Source organism: Nilaparvata lugens, chromosome 12 (genome assembly GCF_014356525.2).
Source record: "Nilaparvata lugens isolate BPH chromosome 12, ASM1435652v1, whole genome shotgun sequence".
In the NCBI taxonomy this organism is placed as follows: domain Eukaryota; kingdom Metazoa; phylum Arthropoda; class Insecta; order Hemiptera; family Delphacidae; genus Nilaparvata; species Nilaparvata lugens.
Genome location: NC_052515.1, coordinates 15,563,487 through 15,576,251, shown reverse-complemented (window position 1 = coordinate 15,576,251; position 12,765 = coordinate 15,563,487). Strand labels below are relative to the sequence as shown.

Here is a 12,765-nt window from a genome sequence, read left to right as displayed (position 1 = left end):
ATTTTTTCCCATCATTTATATTGTTGTTTGCGTATTTTTCTAAAATTATAATAATGGCAACATTCAATTGATCATAAAAATATAAAACTACTTTAACTAGAGCAAAACTTACTTAGTCCTATTTGTTTTTATTTTAAAAATTTATCATGTAGGATAACTATAATTATTAAGCTTACAGTTACAGTTTTAATTTTATTTTTTTATTACTCCGGCAAAATTGATTAAGCTTGATTTACTATACATCTTTATTTTTTTGGCTTGGTTTATGTCTTCATGATTTATCGTGAGCGTTTCAAACTTTACAAATTGCCGTCTCGTCTGTACATGTCTTATCAGATTTGTAAATGTATTGTTACTATAGTGAGGTCCACATTATAATGGCATTAAAGAAAGATAGGAGAACAACGTTGCCGATCATCACTGTCTTGTCAATGCCTTCTTGACGGTAGCTTTAAGCAAGGAATTATATTTTTTTCAATAATTTTATAATGAATTTTTATAATTAAGATAACATTTTTTGTTAATTACTTAATCAATAATTTTACATTATTAAAAGCCGATCTGGCAACAGAGCAAAGCGAGAGAGAGATAGCGCTATCCGCTTTGTTGAATGACAGATAAGGTTAGCAATGCCATTGCTAATCAAAAACTGCCATTATAACGTGGACTTCACTATAGCCAACAACTTATTGTCTAGTAACTTGGTTTTATGTTTGTAGAAAAAAATTTATAATACTTTTTATCTTTCCATTTTTACTTTCCTTGCCCTATTACCATAGGTAAGGAAAGTATTGCTTTCCGAAAAAATTAAGGTATCCCAATTTGTAAATTTCTATATGTTTCGAGGTCCACTGAGTCCAAAAAAGTGTTTTTTGGTGTGTGTGTGTGTGTGTGTGTGTATGTGTACACGATATCTCATCTCCCAATTAACGGAATGACTTGAAATTTGGAACTTTAGGTCCTTCCCCTATAAGGATCCGACACGAACAATTTCGATCAAATGCAATTCAAGATGGCGGCTAAAATGGCGAAAATGTTGCCAAAAACAGGGGTTTTGGTGTGTGTGTGTGTGTATGTATGAGTGTTTGTGCGTCTGTGTACACGATATCTCATCTCCCAATTAACGGAATGACTTGAAATTTGGAACTTTAGGTCCTTCCCCTATAAGGATCCGACACGAACAATTTCGATCAAATGCAATTCAAGATGGCGGCTAAAATGGCAAAAATGTTGCCAAAAACAGGGGTTTTTACGATTTTCTCGAAAATGGCTCCAACGATTTTGATCAAATTCTTACCTGAAATAGTCATTGTTAAGTTCTATCAACTGCCACAAGTCCCATATCTGTAAAAATTTCATGAGCTCCGTCCCATCTAGGTAAAGTTTGATTTTAGATTCCCAATTATCAGGCCTCAGATACAATTTTTAAACAAAAAATTTCGAGTGGAAAAGATTGAGCATGAAAATCTCTACAATTAATGTTGAGCAACATTTTCACCTAAAATTGAAAATAAGCTGGAAATTCGAGAAAATGTTATTATTTCAATTGCAAACTTTTGATTTTATTTAATTAATCACTATAAAGAAATAAATGATAAATGATTTTATTGCCTTTAAGCCATCAAATACAGCAATTGGTTCGTCAAAGTTTACAAGGTACTAAAATTGGTTTTTAATAAATATAGAGTTCAGTCTATCAAAATACAGAAATATCACAGTAAGATTCAGGTACTTTTGTAAAACACATTGATAGTCCTTTCAGGAACACTGAAAAACTCATTCATTTCATACATAGGAGTTTGTATCAGAAAATTATAAGTGCCCCGGAGAAACTCCTTGGTTGGTAGAGACCTAGCTGCTGCCGGAAGCCTGTTGAATAGTCTGGCATTCTGGTTGCTATGGCTATTCCTCACTCTGCTCAGCCTTGTGAACGGAATGTCGACCTGGTACCTGCCCCTGGTGTCAAAGTTGTGGATGTCACTACGCAGTCGCATACTCTCCACAGAAATCTTGAATTTTTTCAGTGATACGAAGATGTAGAGGCATATCACTGTCATGATGGATTCGGCACAGAAGAGAGGACGACAGTGGCCAATAATTCCTGAGCCAGTAATAATTCGTATGGCCTTCTTTTGAAGCAGGAGAATTCTATTAACTCCACTAGCTGCACCCCAATGTTCAAAGCCATACAGCATGATTCCTTGGAAGAATGAGAAATAGGCTGTCTTGACATAGTCCTTTGGCACACTGAGCATAAGCTGCCTTAATAAGAAAATCACCCGTGATAGTTTCTTGCAGATGACTTCAATGTGGGGGTTCCAGGTTAATTTTGGATCAAGGTGAAAACCAGGAAGTTGCACACTTCTCTCCTAATCCACAATATTCCTCAAACTGAAAATTATTCTTTGGGGTTTCTCCTCATTTAGCTTGAGGAAGTTTGACTTGAACCACACCGATGCAGCATCAAAGGACTCACTCATCCTCTCCGTCAGATCTGTTGAAGATAGCAGACCTCGTGTGTCTCCAGCATTATTGTCCTGTCACCAGCTGGCTTAGATCTTTGAATAGTAGACTTGAGATGCGCGGGAACACTAGCGTCAGGTGATAAATTTTCATAACGGCAAGGAAAGTTGTGTGAGTGCGCCACACCAGATTTTTCTTTTTATGAGTTAAAACTGCTTTGTATATCATCATGGTGGTCCAAAAAATGAAAAATTGCATTAAATAAGTGATGTTAACTCACAAAAATTACCTTTTGTACCGTGGAAAATTTGGTGTTGGAGAATGATGCAAGCCAGTTCATTTCTTTTTTACTTTTCTTGCCCTATTACCATAGGTAAAGGAAAGTATTGCTTTCCGAAAAAAATTAAAGTACCCCAAATTCTAAATTTCTATACGTTTCAAGGTCCCTTGAGTCCAAAAACAGGGGTTTTGGTGTGTGTATGTATGAGTGTTTGTGCGTCTGTGTACACGATATCTCATCTCCCAATTAACGGAATGACTTGAAATTTGGAACTTTAGGTCCTTCTCCTATAAGGATCCGACACGAACAATTTCGATCAAATGCAATTCAAGATGGTGGCTAAAATGAAGAAAATGTTGTCTAAAACAGGGTTTTTCACGATTTTCTCGAAAACGGCTCCAACGATTTCGATTAAATTCATACCTAAAATAGTCATTGATAAGCTCTATCAACTGCTACAAGTCCCATATGACATTCACGACCTTGAGAGGTTGTGAATGAAAGTCCTACATAATTTCGCTCCTGGGTTTTGGAAGATTTTGTGTTATAAATAGTCACAGATAAGTACAAATTTTGTGTTTATTTCATTATTAATTGTTTCTTGATCACGTTTTATCATTTTGTTTTAGATTTTAACTCTTAATTCTATTTTAATAAGCCAAACACCGTTTAGAGGTTAGTTTGAGGTTAGGTTTTCGAGATTTAAAAAATAAACATAGATAGTTTACTTGACTAAAATTATAACCAAATTAAAATCCTATCATTTATAAATCAATTATTATTATTGCAAGTAATATAATTTCTTAGATAGGAAGATGAGCTCAAGTAGAACACCGAAGGTTAATAATAGAAATGTAAACATAGCGGGAGTACTTACGCGTTCCCAAAACCAAAATTCAAAAACGCCAAAACCAAAAACCCCAGTTCTTCAAACTACTTTAGCCGAAAAAGTTGTTCAACTACAAAGTAGCCACACTAATTTAAAAAACCAATTAGAAGTAACTCTAAAAACGTCTGAGGAAGAAAGGTTAGGGATGGTAGAAGAAATTAAATCTTTGGAACTAATTATAAAATTACAAGATGAAGACCATAAAAAAGAAATACTAAATCTAAAAAATCAATGTAGTCTAATGTCGGAGGAAATAAAGAAACTAAAATCTAAATTTGATAATACTAAATGTATGATAGAACCTCCGTCCACTTGCAAAAAAATAGAATCTAACCTAAATGATGGGAAATGCTCTGAAAATGGTCGAAATAAAACGTACAGTGAGGTTTTGAAGACAGCAACCAAAAATATAGCTGAGGGAAATAAAGATAGGAAAGGGAGAGTTCTGCTACTGACGTCCAGTCATGGACGTGATTGCAGTGATCTCCTTGATAAAAGATTGAAAAATAAATTTGATGTCCAATGTTTTTTCAAGCCAAGTGCATCAATTAATGCAGTTGTAGAGTCAGCTAGGGAACAAACTAAAGACTTTGATGAAAATGACTATCTAATTGTACTGGGTGGCTCAAATAATATAAATGAACCTAACTTGAATCATCTTCCTCAAGTAACAGAAAAAATCAAGGAAATTGTGCCACTCAGCAAAAAAACAAACTTAATAATAAGTACTATTCCTAATAGGTTTGATAGGCCAGAATTAAATGAAGCAATCAATTCGACAAACAAATCAATCCATAATACAATCAACAGCCTAAAAAATAAGAATTCTAAACAACTGGGGATTTGTTTTCTAAATGAAAGGCTGAAAAGACAACTTCACTAATCATGGGTTGCATCTAAATCGATCTGGCAAAGTAATCTTTTGTAATAGATTGGCAGAGCTGATTGAAAGCCGTTTGCAATCCTCTGGTTTAAAAACAGTCAAAAAAACAAATAACGATTTTTCAGTAAATTGGCTCAAAACAGGGAAAGGGAAATAGCTACAAATGCTAGAGATAGAGTAGCACAAGATGGTAAGGTTTTTAGTATTTATCATCAAAATATTCAGTATCTTCGCAACAAAATTGACAGATTAGAAGTATTTCTTAAACAGGAGGATCCTGACATTGTTATTTTCACAGAGCATGGCTTAAAAATAAAGGAAATAAATCAAGTTAGGATTCCAGGCTATTCACTGAGATCAGAATTTTGTAGAATAGCTCATAGAAGTGGTGGTGTATGTATATTCACTAGCAATGCTAAACATACCCAAACTTATGAACTGGATTTTGTTAAGAGATTTTCTGTTGAGATGGATTTAGAGGTGACAGGACTAAGGTTAAAAATTGATGATCGATTCGAGGTAGCAGTGTTAGGTATCTATAGGTCACCAAATGGAGACTGGCAAAAATTTTGTGAGCTGCTCCATACACTTTTGGAAATTACAAATGTTATAGTAGTAGGAGATTTCAATACTGATTTTGCCAGGCAGGATAAAATGAAAGAGGATATTAGAGATATTATTGATATGAATAATTTAGAAATTAAGGTCCACGAATATACAAGAGTAACTCGAACTTCACAGACAATTATTGATAATATCCTCACAAATATAGAAGGTTGTAATGTCAGGTTAGGTAGCTCAGATCTATCAGATCATAACTATCAAATTTTAGATGTTAAGTTGCAGGGCCAGAATCCAAGCAGAAAAAAAACTTTCGTGAAAGAAATTCAGCAATATGAGCTAGGAAATATAAATTGTTTGAAGCAGGAACTGCTTCAAGAAAATTGGAGTAGTGTTTATAACAGTTGTAACCTAAATTACAAATATAAGCAATTCATTGATACTCTAAGATTTCACATTAGTGTATGCTGTCCGATAAAAAAAGTCAAAGTAAAAAGTAAATTAAATAAAGTAGATGAATGGATAACTGAAGATATTCTTACTCAAAGAAGTATTGTTAGGGAAGCTTATGAGGAATTTAAATTAGTGAGGGATGTTCCGAGTGAGGTCAAATACAAATGTCTAAAGAAAAACTATGCAAAAGAAGTGAGGAAAGCTAAGTGTAAGAAAACAGCTGAAATATTAACAACTAGTACCAATTTTAACTCTGCTGTTTGGGAGGTAATTAATAGAAATAGGAGAGCAGCTCAAAAAGATACAGTTACTAATGTCCCTAGGATAATCGATGAACATGGAAATTATATGGATGATAGTATAGACATTTGTAACTTTTTCAATAAATATTATCAACAGGTTGCATATAATCTCCAAAAGTCACTGAACACTAATACTTATAATACAACTACATTAATGCTGAGCCAATTGAAAAGGTATTTAAATTTCATCCATTATCAAGAGATGAGTTGTCAAGAATAATACAAAATTTGAATAACAAAAAAACAGTAGGATTGGATGGGGTCTCAAGCAAAATTTTAAAAGAATGTGAAAATGAATTACTGGACCCTTTATTGCATCTCCTTAATACTTCACTAGAGCAGGGTATTTTCCCTGATGATCTGAAACAAGGAAAAATTTTGCCAATTTTCAAGAGCGGTGATTCTGAAAGAGTTGAAAATTATAGACCCATTAGTATTCTAAATGTAATAAGTAAAATTTTTGAAAGAGTATTTTAAATAGGTTATTGATGCACCTGGAAGAAATTAATTTCATATGTGATGAACAGCATGGGTTCCAGAAAGGGAAATCTACTAAGACTGCAATAGTATCCCTTGTTGAAAGACTAATAGATATAATAGATTCAGGTGAGAAGGCAGCCGCAATATTTCTTGATTTATCCAAAGCTTTTGATTGTGTGAACCATAGAATATTATTGGAAATACTAAAAACTGTAGGTGTGAATGGTATAGAACTAAAATGGTTTGAATCATATCTCATAGGTAGAAACCAGTGTGTTGAGCTTACCAAGGTGGATGGGAATGAAATAGTAAAAATTAAATCTCAAAAACTGGAGGTCCAGGCTGGAGTACCTCAAGGCTCAATTCTGGGTCCCTTACTGTTTTTGTTGTATGTGAACCAATCACAGAGTGATTCAATCAAAGAGTTAGAAGATCACAGAGCTCTGTTGTTTGCTGATGACACATCGCTTATCTTTAACAATTATTTATTAGATAGTCTAGAAATAAATGCTTTTACTGGAGTACAGTCAATTGTCCAATTCTTGAAGCAAAGGCAATTAACAATAAATAGTAAGAAATGTCAATTCCTACAATTCAAAAGTAAATATAATTCAGTAGAGGATAGAGAAATAAATGTGTTTGTAGAGGAAAATGAATTAGACCAAGAAGAGAAAGTAGCATTCTTGGGAATTTTATTGGACAGGAATTAACATGGCATCCTTACATTGAGAGGATATGTAATAAGATATCATCTGGGGTATTTGTCCTGCGGCAGCTTGCTAGGCTGAATGATAAAAAACTACTGTTAACTGCTTACCATGGACTTATACTATCTCATATTAGGTATGCTATTTTAGTATGGGGTAATTCATCTCAACAAAAATATGGACAGAGTGTTTAAGATTCAAAAGAAGGCACTCAGATGTATAGAGAAAGTGAATAGGTTAGACTCTTGTAGGCCTTTATTTAAAAAGCTTGGTCTATTAACTGTGCCATCTTTGTATGTATATGAAGTTGTAATGCATGTGAAAACGAGTGGTGTGATCCAGAATTCAGATGTTCATGAGTATAATACACGAAACAGAGCAGATTATCATATAATGGGTCACAATAGTAGGTTATTTGAACAAAAACCAGATTATATTGGTAGGAAATTTTATAACAAGCTACCTCAAATCTTGGCAAGTAATGATGATTTGAAGATTTTCAAAAAACAAATGAAAAAATATTTAGTTGATAAAGCTTTTTATAGTGTAGAAGAATTCCTTTCAAACCTAAACTAGGTTGAACTACTTAGTGTTAGAATTATTATGTAATAACATGACTTGTCTTGGAGTCTTTAGGACGTAATCTTAAAAAAAAAAAAATATCTGTAAAAATTCCAGGAGCTCCGCCCCATCTAGGCTATGCAAAGTTTGATTTTAGATTCCCAATTATAAGGCTTCAGATACAATTTAAACAAAAAATTTCGAGTGGGAAGGATTGAGTATGAAAATCTCTACAATTAATGTTCAGTAACATTTCCACCTAAAATTGAAAATAAGCTCGAAATTCGAGAAAATGTGATTATCCAATTGCAAACTGTTGGCAACTGTTGATTCTATTAAATGATTCACTATGAAGAGATAGTAGACCTCGTGTGTCTCCAGCGTTATAGTACTGTCACCAGCTGACTCAGATCTTTGTTTAAAAGTAGACTTGAGATGCGCGTGAACACTAGCGTCAGGTGATCAATTTTCATAATGGCAAGGAAAGTTGTGTGAGTGCGCCACACCAGATTTTCTATATTCAACTTCTAATTCATATGCCGCCATAACGTTCATACTACGTAAAAACTCAATGAGTCTACGAATCTAATGAGTTGATAAGTTAAATGCTCCAGCCGTCAGGGCTGTAACGACGCATCTAGAGCCGCCTGCTTAGATACGATAAGGAATTGCACCTTTACACCTAGTTGAATTCAAATTTCCAACTCCTGGTGTTATTGCACCTGGCATGTCAATATGATGTTTATCCTATTATACGGTAGGTTAAACATATTTTGAATGCATACGCACTTGGGTCTATCATGCTAGCTCTGTTTTGATCGATTTTACTTTGAAAATGTTGTTATTGATACTAACTTTTCTATTCTAGAGTTTGGAAACTCCAATAATAACTTCTCAAGTGTTGGACATCTTTCCAAGATCCTTTCTCATATTTGAGAGGGATATCCAATATTCTCAAGAGGATATTAAATATCAGACATCTAGTTTCAAGTACGTATAAAAATCGACTAAAGTATCTTTACTTGTATCAGTTGTCTCTAGTATAAACCAATAAAAATAAGTCTTGATGTTAACATGCATTATAATATTGGTGAGTATGGAGTACAGTATTAATACTATAGAAATAGAATAGATTTATATTGAATAAATTTTTTAATAGAATAGTTGTGATAATTCAGAATTCCACAAACTTATCAGTATTTTCCGAAAAATTTGACATTATTTTTCACGTTTATTCTGGGATTTATGGAATCATGTCAATGTACATTTTGTATGTACTTGGGTAGAATATTTTTGAATTCAATAAAGAAAAGCATACGATGTAAGTAAGTTGGCCTAACATTGTTTATGCCCAATGTCAGAATGTATAAATTTCATAATACAGATTCCTGGTCTTGACCGTTGAATTTTGATAGAACATAATGTCAGAACAAATTATATCTGTCAAAATATTAACCATCCCAATTTAATGCAATCTTCTTATGATTCATCAAATTCTGTAACAGTTTTTGTAGTTTTAAAACATTATAAAGCACTAGAATATCATCAACCATCAGATCAGAAGATGTTATTGAAATATGTAGTAGGCTTTGTATTTCTCTGTAAATATATATGTTAGTAGACAATATTTGAGTTCTTCATCATATTAATGTCAATTATAAAATCATAATTCCTGATTTCATTCACCCGATGATAGCAGTGAGAAAAATTTTTACTTTTCTCTTTCATCTGTTGAAAAACGGGTTTTCTAATTTGAGTTATATATACTTGAAGACCTAAGCACTTCTAATCTTAACTTGCTTCTTTCATTAGATACTGATAGGGAACTGGGTCTACTTAGAAATTTATTTTTTTGTTTCTATGCAGTGTTTCAATATACATATCAGGCACCAAATATACGGGGTTTAAGACACGCTTATTTTTTTCGCTCGTTAGCCGGATGCATTGTCTCTTATGGGGTATACTAAACAAGCGAAATATACGCTCCTTATAAGAGACCATGAATTTTGAAGACATGTAAAATAAATTCAACGCGTCTAAGATGCCCGTAGAGCAGGGTTGGGGCCTTGTGTAACATAGATATAAGTAGATATACATCCAATATTAATATATCCATATACATATTACGATGATAGATTATTTTTATTTTTTATGATCCAAAATAAACTGATGACGTATAGACTTACGACTGCCGCATACTCTGTATCTACGAAATTGTAACCTTCTCACTTTAATTTTGTTGGCTTCGTCCTTGATTGGGGATATTATCACATATACTGTGTCAGGAAAAAACATGCAATGAAATTTTTAATTTGCAATATGCTTTTTCTGTTTATTTGCTATGACTGCATTAATTTATCTTCTATCACTCTATACAATTGTTAGGTATTTAGTCTATTCCTTTCAAGTAATATTAATGCATGGTGAATCTTAAATGTAAAATAGTTTCTCTTTCAGGGCTCCTACCCAGACCATACCAGGTATATCTACCTAGTTGGCACTCATCTTGGTTATTGTATCCTACCATCTTCAGTCTACATAATCAGATGACTATTTGGTAAGTTGAATAATCAGTCTTGTCGTTTGTAATTGTAGAGTTCTTGCTCAGTTGTCTGTACCTTCTTTCATCCTGTATCATTCTTCATCCTCCTTATATTCACCCTCTTATTGAGGGTTGAGTGTAAGAGAGGGCCGGCTGCGCCCTAACTCCGCCCTCCTAGGTAAAAAATAAAGGCAGCAATTCTATTCTATTCTATATTTAGTAAAAATCAAAGGGCTGAATCATTTTTCTTCATGTTGGCTATGGAGTCTTTAACTATCTCCAACTTTGTAAATTTACACTCAATTGTTTTTTCTTAACACCACTCAAAATGCAACTAATAATGGTTTTTAATTGTTTATCCATTTAGCCTAATTCAATAACTGTAGTGTCTCTGTCTACCCCTTGGGACACTTTTTAATACTTCCCCAATATGGAGTGATCGACAAGGCTTTTATGACTGAATTTCCTTTCAAAAAATGTTTGATACATCAAGAAATGAAAATTGAAAAATCCAATGTTCTGTAAAAATTTTCTTCTCACATCATGTTTCACCAGTAATGTAATTTTTAAGTGAAACATGTTTTGAGTAAAAACATTAAAAAAAGGTAACTTATTTCGATTGTTTATTTTTTTTCATGATAATTGACTGAGTGAAGTCGACGGTTTCGCATTTCTTTTTATTTATGTTTATATTTTCCGCATTAACGGCGAAACGCGGTAATAGATTTTCATGAAATTTGACAGGTATGTTCCTTTTTAAATTGCGCGTCGATGTATATGCAAGGATTTTGAAAATTTTGCATTTTAAGGATAATATAAAAGGAAAAGGAACCTCCTTCATACGCCAATATTCGAATAAAAATCAGACTATAGAATTATCATAAATCAGCTGTCGAGTGTATTATCAATTGCATGCAATTTAATATCTCTATGTAACTTAGTAAAAAATCAGCTGTCGTGTGGACATGCAGTGAGGCATGCAATTGATAACTCGAAGTGACATAGTATTTTCTCCCCATTTTCCTCTGCTTTCAACTCGGTAAGCTTTTGATGATAGTACCATAGCTGTTCACATCAAATTATTAGAATTGTCGATACAACAGCCCATACAGCCACTAGTCGTTTATACACCGATATCTCGCCGACACGACAGGACAGGACAGAATTTACTCTGATTAACAGTATTAGAGGATACTGTGTTTTATAACTACGCGAGGTCTACTGTTCACAGAACTATAGTGAGGTCCACGTTATAATGGCAGTGAAGAAAGATAGGAGAAATATGTTGCCAAGTCTCTCCATTTTGCCACTGACTGTACACAGCGGTTACTCAATTCATCCCATCAAATTTGATCCAATAATAATTATCATTTCCTTGATAAAATAATCAATTTAATGTCAAATTAATCAAGAATATATATTTTTCATAATTTGATTCAAAAATTTGCTTCCATAACTGAGATCAGATTTTATTTTTATACAAACCTGAAATGGCGGCTAATTTAAAAAGCTGTGATATACCAATCTGAATTTCAAAACAACAGAAATTAAGTTATTTGGTAGGCATTCTATTCCAATTTCTTTTAAAAATAATAGAAATCCTATTTCAAATAAGTAATTTAAATGGAAATAATTCTGAAATAACCTTTCAATATTATTTATACCGGTACGAGTAGGTCTAACCTATTCGTGTAGGCTAACTGAAGCATGGATGAAGTCCATGGATGGTTAGTTATCAACTTTTAAAATGTCAATTCAGGTATTTTAATTTGTGTTTCTCATACAGTAATGTCTAAAAATTATTCAATTGTTTCAAAAGTACATTTTAAATCAATTATACGACTTGTGTACTAGAGTATTTTGATAGTGGTGAAAAAAATGGCGGCTGAGAATTGTTTGTCTACTTTTGTACAGTTACTGTCAAAAGCAACAATAAAATATTCTGGCAAACAGACAACATTGCAATGCTAGAGAGAGATAGCGTTATCTGTTTTGTTGTATGATAGAAAAGGACAGCAACAGTATTGTCAATTCTACACTGCCATTATAACGTGGCCTCACTATATTAGTTAAAAGTAGCCCTAACAATAATAAAGGTTATTGATCTATGTTCGATCTTGATATTTTTTCAGTGTTGGTATGCTATTGCTTCCTGTTAGCATCACCTGCTAATTCATCGTTGTGATCTTCGAGTTGATGCTCAATCCGAACCCATCTACAATCTGCAAGATTCGACCACATCGGGCAATTCATCAAATGCTTGTTTGGTAAGTGACCAACTTGAAGTGGAAAATTCTATATTAAATTGTTATCCTTATATTTAAAAAGTCTTACTTACTTGGGGTGTCTTCACCACGGTCCATGGATGATGATAAATCGTCAATGATTTTCGAACTCCTTATCAGGGTCGCCAATAATTAAAGTGTTGTTAGTTGACGTATAGTAAGAATATTGCACTGTTTACAAAATATGAGCGAATAGCAGTTTTGGGGTAGGCCTAAGCATAAGCCTATTGCACTCTCCCAGTCATAAAACTATGATCTATGAGATTGTATTAATAAATGAATTATTAATATTAGATGATGGTTGCCGCCGTCACCGCATGCTATGGCATTAAGTTTTATGAACATTTTTTATGACATGA

General features: G+C 33.3%; 1 protein-coding gene across 4 annotated transcripts in view; it reads left to right on the top strand.

The window, feature by feature from the left end:
• The window catches only part of LOC111057351 (probable RNA-binding protein EIF1AD), a 70,221-nt gene that overhangs the window by 306 nt on the left and 57,150 nt on the right, over nucleotides 1-12,765 (top strand). For 2 of the 4 annotated variants that reach the window (XR_005572630.1, XR_005572631.1), the window contains exons 2-4: nucleotides 8,448-8,569; nucleotides 10,037-10,136; nucleotides 12,254-12,388. The gene's annotated coding sequence lies outside the window, so the exon portion shown is untranslated. The remainder of the gene's footprint in view (nucleotides 1-8,447; nucleotides 8,570-10,036; nucleotides 10,137-12,253; nucleotides 12,389-12,765) is intronic. The other 2 variants (XR_005572632.1, XR_005572633.1) reach the window with 1 other exon arrangement.